The sequence below is a fragment of the Phasianus colchicus genome, chromosome 2 (genome assembly GCF_987193195.1).
Source record: "Phasianus colchicus chromosome 2, bPhaCol1.hap1.1, whole genome shotgun sequence".
Classification (NCBI taxonomy): domain Eukaryota; kingdom Metazoa; phylum Chordata; class Aves; order Galliformes; family Phasianidae; genus Phasianus; species Phasianus colchicus.
Genome location: NC_143437.1, coordinates 93,002,247 through 93,023,325, shown reverse-complemented (window position 1 = coordinate 93,023,325; position 21,079 = coordinate 93,002,247). Strand labels below are relative to the sequence as shown.

The 21,079-nt window shown below is 35.1% G+C and overlaps 1 protein-coding gene across 6 annotated transcripts in view; it reads left to right on the top strand.

The window, feature by feature from the left end:
• Positions 1-21,079, top strand: part of MYT1L (myelin transcription factor 1 like) — a 300,604-nt gene that overhangs the window by 76,627 nt on the left and 202,898 nt on the right. For all 6 annotated transcript variants that reach the window (XM_090136335.1, XM_090136340.1, XM_090136339.1 and 3 more), the window contains one exon: positions 10,177-10,291. The gene's annotated coding sequence lies outside the window, so the exon portion shown is untranslated. The remainder of the gene's footprint in view (positions 1-10,176; positions 10,292-21,079) is intronic.

The window sequence follows — 21,079 nt, the reverse complement described above, 5'->3', positions numbered from 1 at the left end:
GTTCCTAACTAGATTTTGTAATTAATTTGTGATAAATACAGTTATTGAAGTTCATCAACGCAGTTTTTTCTTTTTCTTTTTTTTTTTTGAATAGGAGTCTTAGTAAATGGGATGGAAAATTGTTTTCTCATTTCCATTCATATTTTTATGTTTCCCTAACCTTTCAACTATTTAAAAATTGTTGGCTGATACTTACTAATGAAAATGAAAGCTTTTTAAAAAATCCTCTTATTTTCGGAAAATTTTGCCCTACAGCGTATTATGTTCATTTTAAATGAAAACGTACGTTCATTTAAAATAGCACAAAGGCTTCTATAATAGAAATACAGATCAGCAATTGCAAATTGGATCATCACTAGAAACAAAACTGTAATGATTTTTGTACTGATGTTTACATATACCAGTGAATGGTGCACTGCATGTTGCACGTAAGAATTGCATACTGAAATTTTGCATCATAGATAACATGTCATGATAAGCGTTTTCTCTCCTTATCTCTGCCTTTGTATTCCTCTGACATGACTTTGTATCTGTCTCATGTTCACCATGTATTGCTTGTGAGCAATCTCTAGTGCTTCTCTTCCCTCTTTAACACAGTAACACTTGGATCATTACCTGTTGGCTGTTGCTCTGTTTGTTGCCTGCATCTGAATCACCAGAAACATGGAATTCTGGTGGCCTTTTTTAATCACAGCTGTTTAGTCTGTTACCTACTTTGCATGCAAAAACTCATAGCTACTGTGACTCAGACATTTTTATACCGCTGTCTGTCTGGCAAGCAGAAATATCTGCATCTAACTTCTAATAATTCTTGAAGGCTCTTAATCATGGCAAGTAGAATGCCTTTCCTCCTTGCATTCAGTATTACCAAAAGTCCTGAGGTATTGGATAGATTGAATGTTAGGTTATTTTTGTTGGCTTTTTTTTTTTCCCTTTAAAAATCTTTTTTAATTAGACTTATTGATTAACCCCTAGAAAAAAATTAGGTGACAAGTCCTTTGAGTTTTTGTAATAGATATTTGATTCTAAGCAGTGTAGATTATTAAAAATATACAGGAAAAAAAATGGATATCTAAGCTGGTAATGTCAAACCACCTATTGTTTAAGGGCTTGACTTATCCTCATTTCAGTAATAGATCTCTATATCAATATTAATAAATGACAATAATATGAGAATCAATCTAAACTGCTGACAGTTGTTTTAATTTATACTACATTGCTCAGATAATTGGGTAGCACAAGGTGAGAGTTTTGAAGTGTCTTACCTAAATTTATGGTTGTTATGCTGCTGACGTTTAAATAAGGCAGGATTTTTTTTCTATTGACTTCAACATAAAGAAGATGGAAACTGTAAATACATCATATAGTTTTAGTCACACACAGTAGAACTCCTAATTTATTCTCAATATCGGCACTAAATTCTGTTCTTAATTTTAAATGTTTCTTAGGAACTCAATGCATTCAGTTTCGTATCTTCAAAAACCTTGGAGAATTTGGGTCTCAGAGAGTCTGATAATTTGAGTCAGTTGTTGTCTTTTGAAGCCATGAAAACAATCATATTCAGGCTTTTAAGTACAAGAATTTGGAACAGTCTGCAGTTCTTACTCATATCTCTTACAGTTATTACTGTAGGGTTGAGATGCAAGTGGATACCTTTGTACTTGCTGGTATTCTTCCTAACAAAGTGTTAGAGAGCCATATACGTTCTGGCAGCCTTGTGGCTCTCTTTGCTTTCCCAGCAACAGAACACTTTTTTCTGTTAAGATTTGAGCGGCAACTCAGTCTCAAGAGGAGAACCTACCATTATTTTTCAATATCGATGACAAACCAACCATACCAGTCTGGGACACGTAGAGGTAATGGGCAGGATGTCATCCTCTGTATCCTTAGTTGGGATATTTGGCATTGAAAGGATTTTCCTGTGTGAGAATGAGACGTCGATCAAGCGGAACATTCTGAGAAAATCATGAAAAATGTTAACTTCTTTGCAAATCTGTGACAGTATAGTAAACTGTGACGAAAGAAGTGGAAGCAACAGGCACAGAAAGAATGAAATGCTGCAGTAAACAGCTGCTTTTGAAAGTTGTAGAGCAGAAAAGAAGAAACAGCCTGATACCATTCACTTAATTATGGTGATGGACCAGGCATATTGGGCATATTGGGAACGGCAATCAAATATTACATTATAAAGACCATTTTTGGATAGTAATAGCATGTAGCAGAAGCTGTAATGTTGTGAATTACCTTAATATTTTTAAAATTAAAATATTGAAAATTATGAAAAATATTCAGCTGTCATTCCTGTGACCTTCTCAACAAGATTGTTAATAAGATCTGTTTTAATTTTCCTTTATAGCCTTTTGTGCAAAGTTTTTTGTCTTATCTGTTCTTGTCCTTAAACTTCCACTTGCACCAGTGACCCGACATTCAAACATCTTGTTTCTTTCTTTGTCACTTCCTCTTACTTGTTTTCTTACATTGCTTTGTGTCTTTTGCTGAATAATACAAATGTTTTGTGATCTTCCACATCTTTTCAGAAATGTTTAATTTTGCTTTTATTTTCTATACTCTTCTACCCTTCACAACCAGAGAAAAGAGGATACACATCATGTGCATCATGTACATATTGGATAATGGATCCTACACATATGTAATTTTATTAAAGATATATTTTTTGTAAAATTGGGGAAGAAAAAGGAGTGTGTTTATGATAAAGCTAATGTCATAGAATCATAGAATGGTTTGGGCTGGAAGGGATCTTAAAGACCATCTACTTTGATGCACACCTTCCAGTTTGCCCAATGCCCCACCCATTGTGTCCTTGAAAACTTCTAGAGATGGGGCATCCATAACTCCTCTTAGAAGACCATTCTAGTGCATCTCAACCCTCACTGTAAAGGAGTTCTTCCTTTTATCTAATTATATCTACCTTTTTTGTTCATTTGTTTTTGACATTGAGCCATTACCCTATCACTGCTCTCCCTGATAAAGAGTTGCTTCTTATCTTTCCAGTAGGTTCCCTTTAGGTACTGGAAGGCTGCTCTAAGGACTCCTTAGATCTTTCACCAAGCTAAATAAATCCGACTTCCTCAGCCTTTCTTCATAGTAGGGGTTCTCCAGCCCCTCTGATCATCTTCATGGCCCCCCTCTGGAGCTATTCTAACAGCTCATGTCTTTCTTATCCTGGGGGTCCTAGAACTCAGTGCAGTCCACCAGGTGGGGTCTCACAAGAGTGGGCTAGATAGAGAGAATCACCTATCTGCTAGCTATGCTTCCTTTAATATAGCCCAGGATATGATTAGCTTTCTGAGCTGCAGGCAGACACTGTGAGTGCATGTTAAAGTTTTCATTTAGAAGTGATTGTCCAGTCTGTGTTCCTGTTTGCAATTGCTCCAAGAAAGGTGTAGGAACATATGGTGTTTGTGTGGGCAGACCTCTTGCACTGTTAGGATCCCTCTGGATGTTGTCCTTTCCCTTCAGCGTGTTGACATTCTGCTTGATGTTATGTGCAAACTTAACATAGAATCATAAAATTGTTTGAATTGAAAATGACAGTTAAAGGTGATCTAGTCCAACTCCCCGACAAGGAACAGGGACATTTACAGCTAAATCATATTTCTCAGATCCTAGTCCAGCCTGACCTCGAATGTCTCCAGGGATGAAGCACCTATCACATCTCTGGCAACCTGTTCCAGTGCTTCACTACCCTTGTTGTAAAAACTTTTTCCATGTATCCAGTCTAAAACTTGATGAGAGTGCATTCTGTGCCACTCTCCATGTTACTGACGAAGACATTGTATAGTATTGATCACAATACAGACAGGAGGGACACCACATGTCACTCACCTCCATTTAGACATTGAGATGTAGACTAATGCTTTCAGTGTGAGCATTTAGCCAATTCCTTATCCACTGAGCTGTCCATCCATCAAATCTATTTACGTCCAGTTTGGAAACGAGGATGTCATGTAAGATAGTGTCATATGGCAGGTAGATGATGTCATCTGAGAAATACTCACTTATGCATGATCTCATCTGAGAAATACTCTGAACCCATAAAGTGCCTTAATGTAAAAGAGTAACAGGTATGGATTCATTTTTACTATAAAAATGGACTTTGGAATTAATTTAGTGCTCTAGTATGTTCAGAGATTATTTGCAAAGAAATCCAATCAGTAGGGTTATATTCATTCTTCTCAAGCATTTTCCACTTGTTTATGAGGGAAATGTAGGTCTTGAGGAGAGTTATTCTTTTTTTTTTTTACATTTACACTTAGTTGTACTTTGTAGGTGAATGTTCACTTACTGCTTTTGGTTTTGACTATTGTTGAAATGACAAAATAATTGAGGGACAATGAATAACTCATAGTGAATGTTAGTTTTTATTTAGGAATCTAGCTTATTCTAAAAGTATTTGCAAATATAGACCAGTTTGTTAGCATTATTTGTGCTTTTATTTTTTTCTTCTGACACTTAAGAGATCTTTATATTCCAAACAAATGTTTCTGAATACCATGCAGTCTAATCAGCACACGTTTCTACATACAAATCAACAGTGAGTTTCATTCATAACAGTATTTTCTATAATGTAAACTGTAACTGAGTAAATATAGTGGTAGTTTTCAGGTCCAGAGTGGAGTTTTGGCATTATGAGCTTATATAATGTATTACATCATAGAATGTGTTATCAGTATGATTAAAAGGCTGTTAATATATGTGCTACTGATACCCTTACTTGCAATATTTACCACAAAATAAATATAATGCTTTCTGTTTAATATTAAAATTTTTGAAATGGATATTTCACTAACAAAGACTTTTTTTGCATTAAATTTAGTTATAAGTAGTCTACTTGTTAGCTCTGAGAATCTTAATGCACTATATCTTCATGTAAGTGAATATTTTAAAGAGGAATTAATTGGAATGTATGAATTTATTTTGGTCTAGGCATGTTATAATTGGCACGTTCAGAGTGACACTTTTTGGGGTGACAGAATATCAGACTGAAAGAAAGTCTCCCCATACAGAATTCTGAAATGTAAGAAAGAAGAAAAATTTATTTTTGACAGTGGAGGGTAAGATTGGGCATTAGTCCACAGGAATGTTTACTGGGTACTCAGAATTTTCGCATTAATTCATTAGTTAGTTCTGAATTTATGCATGGTATGTAATGTGTAAAAAGTTCTGCCCCAAATCTGGGATTATCCATGTGCAGTCATCACATTGACTCATGATAAGATTCTTCAGCAATAGCTCTCAATGCAGGAGGGTAAAACTATATCTACTATAACCCTTGCTGTCTACAGTTCATAAACTATAGTATGTGGTATATAGACCTAATCTGGAAGTTGGTGCTGTTTCACGCTTCCATTCGTATGGCTATCAATATTTCTTAAGATTATTTCACTACTTCTAGTTTGCTTCAGAAAACAGCAGGAAAGATCCAGAAATCAAAATCATTTATTTTCCCAATGCTTGGTTTAATTAACAAGCTGCTTTGATTACCTGCCTGATTTTCTTCTGCTCAGGCTCTCTAAGCAACACTGTATTGAGGAGGTGAATCTGAACACAAAAATGTTATTTGTTGTCTTTTGAAGTGCTTCCAGATCAACAGCTCTGAATGTAATAGCCTTTCTCCTAACACAGATTGTTTTGTAGTAGTTTAAAGATTTAAATAGGGGACAACATTTGAAGTCATCCAGTCCTGTTGGGGTGCCATCTACCTACTTAAGGAAATTTTCAGATTCCTGACTGTCCTGACATGGGACAGGTTGGTCATTTTGGAAGAGCTGCAAATAATGCTGTGGAGATTTTCTTTCCATGTTCACCATCTCCATTGCTTCTTGCAATCAAGAAAGCTCAGAGGTTTTTCATTCATCTGTTTGTGGTGTTCCCCATTTTCGCCATTGTTCTTTACAGTCAAAGAGAGAACAGTTGAGATATGTATTCAGCTGTCTCATAAATTTCTCAGTGCTAGTTGTGCATTTTCCTCATTGGTTTTAAACTCTTGTTTAGCAGCAGCTGATTCTTTAAAATATCAATCCTACCTAAGCAATACTTGACATCAGAAAACATAGCGTACAGTATTAGCCAGGATGCTCACGGACTGTCTGCTTTCAGTGCAGATATTACAAATTTTCCAAGAGCACTAAGTGACAATGCTGGATATTTCCTTTGATGAATGCTGGATATTTCCTTTGACAGGAAGCATTCACTCTCTTACATTTGTATCACAGAAAACTCTTAAACATTTTTTTTTTTTTTTTTTAATTTATATAGAATAGTTTTTTGTAAGTCTGGTGCACATTTATCTTAAGGCAATATTGGCAGTGAGATTGTCTTTTGGTAGATATACATAAAAATTAATGTAAATGCTCACAAATGTTTACACTTGTTTACAGATTTAAGAGTGTTGTTGAGAAAAAAATGTTAATACCTTAAATGGTATTAACATTTATGCGTATATAATATGATTATATTATTTATGATAATATAGAGATAATATATATACCCAATACTGTAGTTTATGAACTGTAGACAGCAAGGGTTATAGTAGATATAGTTATACCCTCCTGCATTGAGAGCTATTGGTGAAGAATCTTATAATGAGTCAATGTGGTGACAGCACATGGATTACAATCCCAGATTTGGGGCAGAACTTTTTACACATTACATAACACGCATAATTTTGTTGCCTTATATGAAGTCTTCTGTTTTCATGTTGGATTCAGAATTTCATATTCTGATAGAAAAAAAAAAAGTTTAATGTTCTTCAGCTGATTTTTTAACCTGTTGTCTTTATATATCTTGAACTTTGACTTTATTTTTTAGAGGTTGAGTTTATTACATTATTTCCATTGAAAAGCATGACAGATGTCTGTCTAATGTCAGCAGGAGCAGGATTAGGCCCATTGCATTTTTATTCATTCAATATTCTGAATAATCAGAGGCATGACTTTAGTATTTGGAAATTTATGTAAGCTGTTATCTGCTTATGTCTGTCCATCATAAATGTCTCATAAATTTTAAAATTAATTCTTTAAGTCAGTTTTTAAATTATCTAACTATTGAAAAGAGTTGTAATTATTTCACCTCTCCCAGTAAAACTTGTAAATCAAATTACATCACCAGAAGAAACAACTTAATGTGACTGCTGCTGTTAAAATATTCAGTTAGATTGAAAGAAAGTATACAGCCCACTAAAGGGAAAAGATGTGTACATGAGAGTGGGATAGAGCTGGATGTTTCCTTGAGATTTGTTTTACTGTTTCAGTTTTTCTTCTGTACCTTCAGATTTAATAAGAATTGAGGTGTTTTTATGGGATTTTTTTCTCAGCATCATTTAGAATTTAACTTTTTGGTGGGAATTTTCTTCTGCTACTGAAACATGTATTACTCATAAGAATAAAGTACTGGTTACATTTTTGACATTGTCAGATAAATGCATCACTTAGGGCATCTCAGAGACCATGTCATTCAGTTGGTCTTTTAAATATTCTTTCCCTAGGTGGTAAGCAGCTTTAGCCTTTTACAGGTACATATATATACTCTATATTTCTACTTTTGCAGAGGTAATTGAGTTTTTTTGTTTGAGCTCCTGAAACAAAGCATATATATAATTACCAGTGTTTTAACAGAAAACTGTGGGGACTTCATTTTTCCTGCATTCTCAAGGGCAAATAAATTGCCTGTGGCTGTGTGTGTATTTATGAAGCTTAGATTAACGCAGGTCTCTGAATAGATAATGCATATGGAGAAACTTGATTTGTATACGCAAAACTCCATATAAACACTAGAGAGCTGTGGGATATCAGATTTTCAGACTTGAAATAGAAGGTCAAGAATGCATACTCGAAGCCATTACCTCTACATGTTTATCAATTGATTCTCCTTCTATGAAGATATTCAAGACCTGTCTGTTACCTGACTATGTGAACGATTGTAGGGTACCTGCTCTAGCAGGGGGTTGAACTCAATAGTCTTTTGAGGTCCCTTCCAACCCCTGCAGTTCTGTGATTCATTTTCATATGTTAATACTTACTGTTTATCATAATCAAGACTGAAGTTGCTGTATGTAGACCTGAATGCTTCTATGGCACTGGGAGAAAAACTTAAGAGACATTATTTTTTTAAAACCATACTTTTAATTAAGCAACAAATTAGGACATAAAGATTATATTCACGTGTTTTCGCTAAGTCTTGAAATATATATATATATATAGTTGCAAGTGGCAAGGAGGAGCGCGGTGCTTTCTATTCGCCCTGCTCGTGGCCGCTAGCCGTGGTGCTGAAGCACGGCTAAATGACAATATACTGCTTAAGCAAAGATAGAAAAGTAGACCTATATCTATTATTTGACAGTTTTTTTTGTTTGTTTGTTTTTCGGGGGGAGGGGGAAGGGGGGTGTTGGGAGTGGATGAGGCTATTATTCTGTAAATAATTATTTATTGTTTTCAGTTGAGTTTATAACTGAAGCAGCACAGTGTATTATAGTCTTTATCTCCATTTATTGTTAAATAAATAAGTCTGTCCTACCCTTGGAGAAGTTCATTCTGAAATCGAAGAGAAAAGCTACATTAAGGCCACCATGAAGATGCATGTATAAATGTATATAAAACGCTGGGTATTTTTTAAGCAGTAAATTATTGGAATTAATGGTTACACAGAAGAAAATTCTTTTTTTTTAGGTTAAATATCTCCCTCAGAGTACCATCTTGGAAAAGGAATAAAAGAAAATAAGCTGGAACTCAAGAATTTGCGATTCTTGTGCAATGATTTTATGCATAATTCTATATTGAATCCTTATTTTTAATTTAGAAAATAATTTTATTAAGTAAACTCAGATTTGTTTGTGAAAATGTCCTAGAAATTTCTACATAAAATTACTTAAATTTTGACATAGATTTTGACATTGTTTAGAAGATGAAAAAGCCTGCTTTTTTTTATCTCTAAAATGTGAAATAAATAATGTATACTTCTTAGTGTATTTACATTAAAATAGTTTGTTTAATAATAGTTTATAATCATATTTCTGTTTACATTTTTTTTTTTTTTTTTAATTCTGTAGTATATTTCCTTGCCTGAAAAGTAAAATGTAAGACATTGAGTACAGTATCTTTTAGCAGAATTATGGTAATGCTGCTGAATTTAGCTGAGCATAAAAAGCATGGTGAGCCCCTCAGGGTCTCTTCATTTTCCTGACACACTCCACTGCTGCACCATTAACACTTCGTCTGTTATTGCCATGTACTTAGTTTAATGAGGATCTTTGAATTTGAAGTTCTGCACAAAAAACAATGGCTAAAATAACCAATGTACCTACTGCAGCCTTCAGCAAAGTATTTAGTCCCTTAGTATTTTTTAAGTAAAAAGTACATTCATGTTCTTCGGCAGTATAGTTATATCACAATGGTTTCTTTAATTATGGTAGGTGCTAATCACAAGCTCTGAGTAATGACTAGAAGTAAGATGCTTTATCTGTCTGTGTAGAAGGTAAACACATGCTGGATAGCTTATAGAGGAGACTCTTCATCACCTCAAAATTCTTTCTATTAATACTGACACTTTAATGTGAAGAAGGAATAGTGCTGTTGGATATTTTGTGCTATCAAAGCAGAATATTATATTACTTCTAAGAAATCAGAAGGCAGAAAGGCTAGGTTCTGTTTTCCAATACCTGTATGGATCCAGCTAACTGCAGTAAAGGGTCAGTATATGGCTCATTAGATTGCATTCCTAAAATTGAATTTATCACAGTCCTATGAATACATGCATAAAACATCTTAAATTATGAAGCAATAAGCTGTACTATCAGACAAGGACTCAAACTGATTTAAAGCGTGAATAAAGCTGTACTAGGATACATTGTAGAATTTAAGAATGACGTTCTAACCTTTTACTGATTATTGAGTGATCAGCAAAAGCAAAAGATTCTCCAAATCACCTTAAATATCTAACTGATCTGAAAAGTCTTTGCAGGACCAAATAAAAAGTAATTGAATGAATTTCTGTTCCAGAGAACTAAGGAAATAAGTTGTATATTAGATATTTAAAAAAAATATTGTTAAATGCATTTATTAAAAACCTGTTTTTAAAAGTTAGAATAATGTGAGTGGTTTGTTCTGTTCCTCATAAACTTGCTATCGTATATTAAAGATATTTGGTTTTTTCTTTTAGAAAATGAATCTGGAAGAAAATTGGTGAATCCAACTCAGTGGACCTGGAAGCACTCTGACAGGCTCAGAGAGCAGAGTCTGGACCAAAGAGCAATTACCCCACCAAACAATTTCAGGTACAATTGACCTAAATGTAGCACTCTCTAGATTATTGACAAGAGTTCATTTCCTGTAGTACTTTTCCCATTTGCTTCTTCTGATAACCATTGTGATCTTATCTGTCTGGTGCTGCGTAACTTCTGGAATGCAGCTCAGAGAGTTCTGTTTAAGCACACTTTAAACATCTTTAAACACACAATTCATGCTAAAAGAGTCATTTACAGTTAAATTAGATGATTATTCTTACTGCCGAATTTGCATAGAGCAGGAATGAGTGCCTGAATGCTTATGGACCTGAATGTGCTGGGATTCTTTACTGTGAAATCAGGAAAATAGTATTAGTTAACCCTAAATAAATAGGAGACTTTATTTCATTAAACTGTAACGGCAGATTCTGCTATGCAATTTACTTCTTTGGAATAAATATATTTATCCATGAAGTAAGGCTTCCTTCAGTGACATCCTAACTACAGGCAATTATCATATGTTGACATGAAAAAGGAATAAGTATGTGCACCAAGTTTATAAGTGTACAGAAAGTGGATGAACTGAATTCAGAGGCTGGTAATGTTACAACCCATTTTGATACATATATATTTCTTAAGAGTTTCCTGCAAACTTTTGCTAAGTGCTGGATAGACTTGCATTCCATTTATATGGAACGTGAAAATAGATTGTATTCCCTTGGTGTGCTTTTTTTTTTTTTTTTTTTTTTTTTTTTTTTCATCCTTTTTCTTTTACTGAATTTCTATTTGGAAAGTTCCTTCATTGTTAAGAAATACAGAAGACTAGTAGTATCAGATTCCATGCTGTGCAGCTGTTGGAGAGCCATTTTTTCCAAAGCTTTGTAAACTCATGCTGTAGGACACAACTGTGGTAGTTATTTTTCTGCATGATTTTTTCTGATGTTTTCCCAAGAGAACACCAAAATACCTAATTTGTTTGAGTAATAAGCTCCACAAATAGTCATAGGTCTTGCTCCTCAAAGGAATATCAACTCAAAGTTTAATTGAAAGCTGAATAATATATAAGATAAAAACACATATACAGCATGTTGGTCTATGATAATTCTTTTGATGACAGTGGATGGCAGTTTTAAATGTAGCTAGACTCAGGAATTCTACAGTATGTTCTAAAATGCAGCAAATTGGAATGTCTGAATTTGATATTAATCAGAAAAATGCCAGTCCTCTTCTGACTAGTTCTATCATTTGTAGAGGACTTAGATTTTTTCCCTGTAGTCATAGAGGGCTTTATCTAGACATGAATTTTGTGATCTTCTTTCCAGTGTTGGAAACTGAGGCAAATAAAATTTCAGTGTAAATTTAAATGATGTACCAAAGCTATAAGGAAATGAAAGTAGGAATGTGTCTAGCTTCTATTTTTCCTGACCTTTATTCTGATAGATATTAATGTCAAAATTTATGTTTATAAGGCATTTCTTTTAGTAAAAGTGATGTCTTAAAACAGTCTAACAAAGTAGTTTTCCTCACTGTGCATTTCCTCACACTGCCTAGCCTTCAGACAAAATTCTGTGAATTATTGTGTTCAACTTTACACCCTGTGTTAAAGAAAAGAAATAATAATAATTTGAAGAGATTTTGGTATTTTCTGTTCTTTGGAATTAAGAAGGAGTGAAAGAAGTTTAGAAACATACTGGTTAAGGAAAGGTGTGGAGAAGTACTGTATTTCTGTCTAAAATAAGATAAAGTGTGAATCAGTTACTCAATTACATAGTAATTAAGTTGATGTAGGGAAAATCTTAAGTATAGCAGAAAACTGGTTTACTTCCCCCCACCCACATTCTACTGTGAGGATTTGATGTGACACAACATATTAGTGGAAAGCAATAGCAGTCTGAAATGCGAATGTAAGAAGAAAGCAGCAGAATAATCTGTGAAGGTGGGATGAAAATGTGCAAGTCATGGTTAAGCCTTTTTTGTTTGGGCGAGTTGAGGTCATAGAACTTCTTGTGCTGTGCTTTGTGATCCTGTGTAGTTTGCACGGTAATTCCTACTGGACTGCTAAATAAAATACTTTTGAAGTTTGAGAAAATAAAATGGATTAGCAAGAGGACATCTCTGTGGCAGACTCTTCCACAGAACAAGACAATTAAAGAACTACTTGTCTAGGGGGAAAAAAAAAGTAATAAAATAACAGAAATCAGTCCTACCCCGACACAAATAACAGATAATGCATAAGCAGTTACCCAAGCCCCAAAGATTCTCAATTGAAATATTTAACTTTTTTCCAAAGCCTTTCATTTGGAATTTTGTAAATAGGACTTCGCATAATCTTACTGACTGCTAGATTTCTGCAAGGGCATAACCTCACAGGGTAGACCCTACTGTGATGTGATTTTGTTACTTTCTTTTTATCCACATGAAATATATGTAAAACTTTATTTTACATGTGCAGAAGAATATCAGATACTCATGTTTTATTAATTATTATATTTAAGTATTATGTACATCTATGTGTTAACTTACCATAAATGAATACGCCAGTTTAAAACTTAGGAACTAACCCTGAAAACCTCGTGTGAGCTCATTTCTCTATTTGAATGTTCTTTTTGAGGATTGCTCACTACAGCTGTTGATATATAGAAACAGCATTCTGAGTCTCATGTTAAGTTCCATCTTGTTCTGTATTATGGATCCAAGAGAGGCATAGCATCTTAAGTATTTTTTAATTTATTTGACATCTTGAAGTATTTATTTGACCTCTTTAGGGTATAGTCTAGTCCCTTAGAGGATGCAGACCCATAAAGAAAATATCATAGATTAGGGATCTTAAGCCACTTTATCCCTGTTGCTTTATTCATTATTTCCTACCACCATGGTGAAAAGTGGTAGTAAAGCAATCCTAATTAGGCAGCGTAAGAATTCCTGGTATGCAGTGTTCTTCTTAGGCAGCTTTATATTCTTCCTGCTTGTTCTACAGTGCCTCAGGGAATGAGAAATGTCTGGTCCATTAATTAGAGAATTAGCTCAGAGTTGGGAAAGATGAGTTCAGGCTTTGTCTGTGCTGCAAACTTCCTGCAAGACACTTAGCTAAGTATAGAGCAAAAGTCTGCAAGTCCTAGGGATCAGAGATTTTGTCTGCTTTTGAAGAACAATTAGGTGTCTTTCCAGGATCTTAGTTACTCCACTAATAATTGAAAAGTCATAAATCTTAGCTTCCCTAATCAACTTTTTATGCTTCTTTATCATACTATTCTTATGTAAGGGTATTGGTAGAATGGCAGAGATACAGAAAGCAAAATAATACCTTATGTTAGTTCATGCAGAGTTTTACAGATAGGCTATCATGATGACAAGTTCATATCAACTCTTTGCCATATAAGTCTTCCTAAAACGACCTTATGAAAGAGCAAAATTCATCAATCAAAATGTCACATGTTGCTAAATTTGCAGTTTATAAATTACCACTGTAAATTTAGGTAGTAGAAAACATCACATTGAATTGTACTTTTTTCTTTTTCTCTCTCTCCAGTGGTTTCAAAAATGAGGCACTAGGCTCTTAGACTGCAGGTTCTAGGCAGCATCTCTGCTCCTGTGAGCAGGTGTGTTGTTTGTATTGCGTGGGCCACCCAACTGTGATTGATCACAGGCTTCTGCTGATGCTAGCAGGCTAAAGAGAACAGTTATGTTAAAGCTGAAAACATCAGGACATGGCCATATCACCAGCAAGAAGCAGGAAAAAAAATGTTTCCAGTTTTCTAAGCCTTCCTGTTCCTAGGCCTTCTGGAATACCTAGATAATCCTGAAAATAAGTGGGATATAAGATCAAATTAAACACAGTATCAAAGGGCAAGTCTTTTCTCTCTGCTCTACAAGTTAGGTTTAAATCCCTGCATATCAAGTGGAAATATAACAGCAGTAATAATATTTTGTAAAAGATATCTGATAATAATAGAGTTCATAATTTTTGTAGCAAACAATTAGGAAGTGTTGGAGTAATTAGATTATTAGAAGAGGAAAAATATAAATTTGCTAGATCAGTATGGCTTTTTTTAAGGCTGAATTCTTCCTTCATATCTACTCAAGCATTTTATAAAGGCGGGTAAGTCACATAGCTTTATTTCAATGAATTTACATTTTTTTAAAATTATAATCATAAATGATTCTTTTGTCTTGATGAATTGGTTGCAAATTCTTGTGGGCAAAAAAATTTTTCACATGTGCTCATTTTACCCTTTTTTACTTCATATGAATAATGAAGTATTGCTTAGCTGCTATAAGCAACTGCATTATTTCTTCTGAAGCTGAGGATGACAAAGAAGACTAATTTGAAAGCCAATTGGAGTTAATAGGAAGAAATTGATCAAATAGAGTTTGGATCAGGGTTGATTCAGGTTGGAACTATACTTTTTAAACTGCAGAAATAAAGTTCCTATTAAAAAGCCTACATATAAAAGTAATTTTATACAGTGAGACAAAATGGGTACTCAAATACATTTTCTACAGCCAGACATTAATCTTCAGTGTACTGAAGAAGGCTGAGGAAAGGAATATCCTTGGTAAAAACTCTGAAGAATCTTATCCCATAAGTACTAGATTCAACAGAAATGCATGTGTTCTGCACAATCAAGGCTATAATAAGCAACTGTTTAATTTTTTTTTTTTCTCTTTTGAAACATGATAGGAGGACAAACCATATGCAGATTCATATAAGCTCAGCAGTCCTTTCTGTATACAAATACCAATACAATTTGTGACTCTGTAATAGGTCCTCAATAATGTTATTGCAAACAAAATGTAAAGAAGGATTAGGGAGATTTGAAAGTTTCCTTTTTTCATACAAATGTGTTTTGAAGAAGGTGCAGAGGGAGTAGGCAGTACCATTCCACGGTCACCTTGCACATTTCCCGAGGGAGCTGCTCCACTGTGGATTGGGGCAGTACAAAGCAGAGCTTCTCAGCAGCTCTTGGTTGTATTGTCCTCAGATGACCTTGCAGATGGATTTCTGTTTCAAAATCCTACAGAAGTTAAATATTGCTGAAAATAGCACTTACTCTTGTGCTCCCTTTCATGGCTTCTAGGGTGAAATTTGTCTGTCCTAATGTAGATGTCTTTTATATCCAAATTGACTTTGGTTTGACTGTCTTTATAGTCAGCAGAGAGAAACAGACACTTTCAGGGCATGATTCATCTCTTTGTAAGGTAGACATCTAAATAGGTCATATGAATCAAACTTCAGAATAGTATTCCCTACTAGTGAAAATGAAGTAAACCTAGGAAATCAGTTTAGAGGCTGATATACTGGAAAAACAAAATTAAGTGAAAGGAAGTCTATGTCTATAGGTACCATGTCAGAGGAAAACATCATATTGTTAAGAAGCATCTTTCCTTCAGAGCTTCTGACTACATGGCTCTGAGTTAAACATTCATACTTACATCAATTGGCGTTAAATTAAAGAAAAATTGTACACTCACCTCTCAGTATTTTAAGATGTGAAAACCAAGTAGATTCTGTCATGTGAATGGATAATTTATGTACATCAATTATCAGTAATTCCACTGATTCTACATTGGTACCATATTTTTACTAGCACCTGCTGATAATTTGTATGTAAGGATCTCATCATCACTTTAAATGGTCTTGGTAAACCATTTCAGAACCAAAACCAAATGCTTTTTTTCTCAAGCTGCAATCTCTGCACATAGATTGAGAACTGAATGTATAGTATCATAGAACCATAGAATGGCCTGGGTTGAAAAGGACTACAATGATCATCTAGTTTCATTCCTCTGCTATGTGCAGGGTCGCCAACCAGCAGACCAGGCTGCCCAGAGCCACATCCAGCCTGGCCTTGAATGCCTCCAGGGATGGGGCATCCACAACCTCCTTGGGCAACCTGTTCCAGTGTGTCACCACGCTCTGGGTGAAAAACTTTCTCCTAATATCTAACCTACACCTCCCCTGTCTCAGTTTAAAACCATTCCCCCTTGTCCTATCACTATCCACCCTTCTAATCAGCCATTGCTCCTCCTGCTTATATGCTCCCTTTAAGCATTGGAAGGCCACAATGAGGTCTTCCCAGAGCCTTCTCTTTCCCAAGCTAAACAAGCCCAGTTCCCTCATCCTTTCCTCATAGGAGAGGTGCTCCAGCCCTCTGATGATCTTAGTGGCCCTCCTCTGGATGGTTAATTTGAGCTGGTAGATAATTTAAGATATATCCTCATTATAATTTTTACTGCTAGTACCTGAGTTTCGCTAAACTCCCACTGGATCATGTGGTTAGTACAGTATAACTAAAAATCCCCTTGTTGAGTATTTTCAAGTGCTAACAACAGATTTCACAGAAAGGATCTCTTGTTTTTTTCAGTTGTGTTGGCTTTAAGTTTCAATCATGAACAATTCAGTGGAACATACAGGAATGAACAGTATCATTTTTTACATTTTTAAAAGACAAAATCAATAGGTCTGAAACACTTGAATCCCTATGCAGCTTTTTCACATTCCTCTCTTTTCCATTGTTTGCAAAACTCTAGATCCCAGCAAACCTGCAAGACTGTTGTCAGATGCATACCCAGGAGCAGCACAAGAATGACAGGCTGGAATAAGCAGATTGCTAGTGAGGCTAACAGGTGCCAAAACATGTTGTTTCATGACCCAGTCTAATGATGCCAAAAATAATCTCAAATGCACTTAAGTCAATAAATGGGAAAAAAAAAAAACAAAAACATGACAAACCAAATAAACAAAAAAATAGCAGCATCTCCTCTCCCTCCAAAAAACCTAAACAAACAAAAAAACCCCAAATCCGCTTCAGAAATATGATCTATAGAACTGTTTGAGATTAAGCAAGAAACTATGAATCAATATGCTGAAATAAGAGACATTGTTCTTAAGTGCTTTTTAAACTGTCTATATTTCATGAGAGCAATTTTATTAATCGGATGAACAGATATACCTTATACCTACATGTACAAAGAATCTATGGTTTTCACATACAAATGCACTCATCCATGAAAAAAAGTAGAGGTGAAATCTTGATTTGGCTTCATCTTTTATGTATTTGAACAGGGCAAATAAAAACATACATGTTTTGATGCTGCACCTTCTTGATTCTTACTTGTTATTTGTCTGAGCTTTTTCTTTCTAGCTTTTTGTATAACAAAACTTAGAAATGATGACTTGCTTTCAAAATTTAGTGTGGTATTTTCTTCAAGATGAGATTAAAATGACAAAGTATAGATGTCCTAAGCAGTCTGCATTGAGGGAACTCTCTTACTCTGTGATGATTGGTATTCTTCTACATCTCTATGTTTACTAGCAGTTCAACTTTCTAGAGTCCTGGGAAACACAATGAAGTGAATAGAAGCTGCATATATTCTTTACTTGTGAGAATCAAGTCAGAAATTGCTTGTTGAATTCATGTAGTTTCACTAATTCAAATGATAATGAATGATAGGTAGTTAGAAGTATTGTGTTGTGGCTAAAATACATATCCACACTTTCTTTTTCTGGAGAAGATAAACTGGAAGTGAAATAGTCATTCTAATATTCCAGTTGTCACAAATTTTCCAATATTGCATTACAATAGTCAAAAGTAAATTGTGTTTTGAACTGGATGAATAAAATACAGATGGTTAATGTATGTCTTTTAATCAGATCTCACTCAGCAGGATCTTCAGTTACTTCATATTATATTTGGAAAATTGAAATTCTACATTAAGTAGTCCAAGCACTCTAAAGCTAATACATGCCAGAATTAACTTTGTTAGGGCAATTTAATTTAACCTCCCCCATGCATATGCATTATGAAGAGTTCTTTAATTACATGTCCACATATTTTTCATAGAAGATCTCTTTCTCGTTCAGTTCATAGACTATATGATAGTTACTTAATGAGCATCTGTTCAATATTTTGTTTTCTGAATATTTTTCAATTTGTGGCCCCATACCCTGTTCACTACAGAGTATTTAAGCCCTACTCTGAAGACAAAATTATAAATAATTTCCTTTTGGGGTTTTCTTAGTGATCATTGCTATAGCATCTAAATGATGAACAAACATTAAATTAGTTTTACTGCAGGCCTCTGAGATGGGAAGAGAATATGATTTCCATTTTATAGGTAGGAATGGTAGAAACTATGTTCAAAAGCTGCCACTAATCTACAAGACCAGTCTGAGGTGCTTAGGTCCAAAAGCTTTGACTTTTTACTGTTATATGGAACTCTCTCACTCAGCTCATACTGATTCCAGCATTTATAACTTCTGCAAATTCATATGTCTCATTTCAGTGAGTCACATGGAAAATGAAGAGCGTTCTCTTAGTGACCAGCTATACCAGGTAGACTTGACAGCAACAATGAATAGAATCCTATTTTCTAGGCTAACTATCAATTACCTTAACCATTTTTTCTCATCTTTCAGTGCTGTCCTAATTTTTTTAGTGTATTTCTTCAAAATTCTTCACTAAATGAACCTTCTTGAGTACATTGTTCTGATTCATCCTTACAGCAAGGCTATCTTGTGCACTGTATGAGGCAGGTGTCTTCTGAGAAAAATGGTATGTGAGTCATACAATTAGTCTCCATCGTGATTCCCCTTCACGAGAGGAGAAAAAGATAGGTTATATAGGCAATGTGACACTTCTGACATCTTTGTCCTTGATTTGATAGTGTTAAAAAAGTTAATGTAAAAATGTGTGTAAGAAGGAGAGGGAGAAGGACAGAGAGAGGCATAGTCAGAGGCAGAATTAGATTCAGAAAGAGAGGGAAACAGTACCCATGTATGAGGAGAGTACCTACCCACTTAAGATTTTAAAAATAAACACCCATAAGAATATCTTAACACCCATTTGAATTATGAGTATGCTTGGAACCTTAAAATCCCCCACACCATGCATCCTTCTATTAAAAGAGATGCATGGAATCATCTTCTGTGAAAATTACTTTTGGAGGAATCAAATACAGCATTCTTTTTTTATTTCTCTTAGACTCCGTGTATATTTGCTGATGACACAGGAGTCATGGCAGACTAAAATTTGGTTTTCAGGAGTCCCCAAAATGTTTTTTTTTTAGTCATTAATGACTTCCTGCTCAAATCTGAAAGACTTTGTTTACTCCTCTTTTCTCCAGCTGTTGTAACTGTAGCTATGCCCTAATATCCTTCTTTATTGACTTCTTGTCCCCTGATGTATTTTTTTCAGGTTAACCTTTTTTTCAGGTTGGGTATTAGAAAAAAAATTTTCTCCAAAAGAGCGATCAGTTGCTGGAGTGAGCTGCCCAGAGAAGTGGTTGAGTCACCGTCCCTAGAAATGTTCAGGAAATGTTTAGATGTTGTACTAAGGGACATGGTTTAGTGGGGAAGTATTGGTGGTAGGTGGGCGGTTGGACTGGATGATTTTGGATGATCTTTTCCAACCATGGTGATTCTGTGATTCTCTTCTGTGTTTCTTTTTCTTTATTTTTCACCTTGTGTGTAGCCATACTGGTTACTCTTTCCTCCTTATTTCCAGTATCTGTACTTCTGGGCTGCGATCCCAGGTTTCTGTACATCCTTCACTGACTCTCAAGCCAGAAATCCATTATCAGGCTGTATTTTTCAGTTTCTTTGCCTTCAACAACCCATTTCTCATCTCTTTGCACAGCTGTTCCAAATACTACCATTATGTTGTCTTTTCCTTCCTACCACTTCCTTTTCCCTTGGACAGTTGATCAGAACTCTCTTCATGTAAAAATTGTAACTGAACTTACAAGTACCTGAGAATAAAGTTGCATGAATTTCATTTTCTTTGTTCACAATTTGGACTTCTATCCAATATATAGCAAGCAGAAGTGATGCACCCATGACTGGTACTGACGTCCTTACCCCATTTGCAGACAAACTTCTCTAATTCTGCTAGATTTTTACTTTGTCTGTTGCTGCTTCTGCTTTTGCAGTTTATCTCTCCATTGCTATACACTTTATACGATCAGCAATGCTGAATCTAAACAGATTCTTCTGCCTGACTCCAGACTTTTGGAATGTTCCCTGGATGCAGCCCCAGAAATTAATGCTGAAATGAGACATACTGGTCATTTGAGTTACAGTGCTCTTCTCTGCATATTCTAGTAACATCTGGGCAGGTTACTCTCATCATCGCTCAACAGAATGTCCCTATGTATACTCTGGTGTATGTATGTAAGGACATATTTTGAGGTCATCTGTGCTTGGGTGTTTTAAAATTATTTCTAAGTTAGCTCTACCTTTTATGGGAACAACCATCTGTCTTCTGCGGCTGAATTGTTCAAACAACACAATTCAGCCACTATGGAAGCAAGTTACATTTTCTTTCCTCATACAAGACTTGCATTAAAGCATGTCTAGATTGTAGCACATGTAAACTCTAATGGCTTAGGTGTAGGTACTGTCAAAGTTCCCAGATTTTTCTATGACAGGTTAAGAAAAATGTGTGTAAAGATTAGATCAGCCGCAGCTTCTGCAGCCACCACCGTCTCACTCAGCTTTGAACACGTGGTGCAGTTTCCTGTTCACAAGGTAGTTGTACATGCTGACTAACATGGCAGGTCAGAGAATTTCATAGAGGTAGTCCAGAACAATTTTGTAGAGCTTTGGAGCTGTCACATTGAACAGCAAAAAGAAATAGCACAGATCCTTCTCCATGAGGGAGGAATTTTCTAGATCCCAACTCATGAGAGCTACCATTAAGAAAAATGGGCCTTCAGAAAAATAAGAAACAAGACTGAATTGTTTTCTATTGCTGAAGTATACAGAGAAATGGAAAATCAGTTTACTTCATACACAGTTCAAGAAAATGGGACAGAGTCTCGTGCTGGCTGCATTTCATG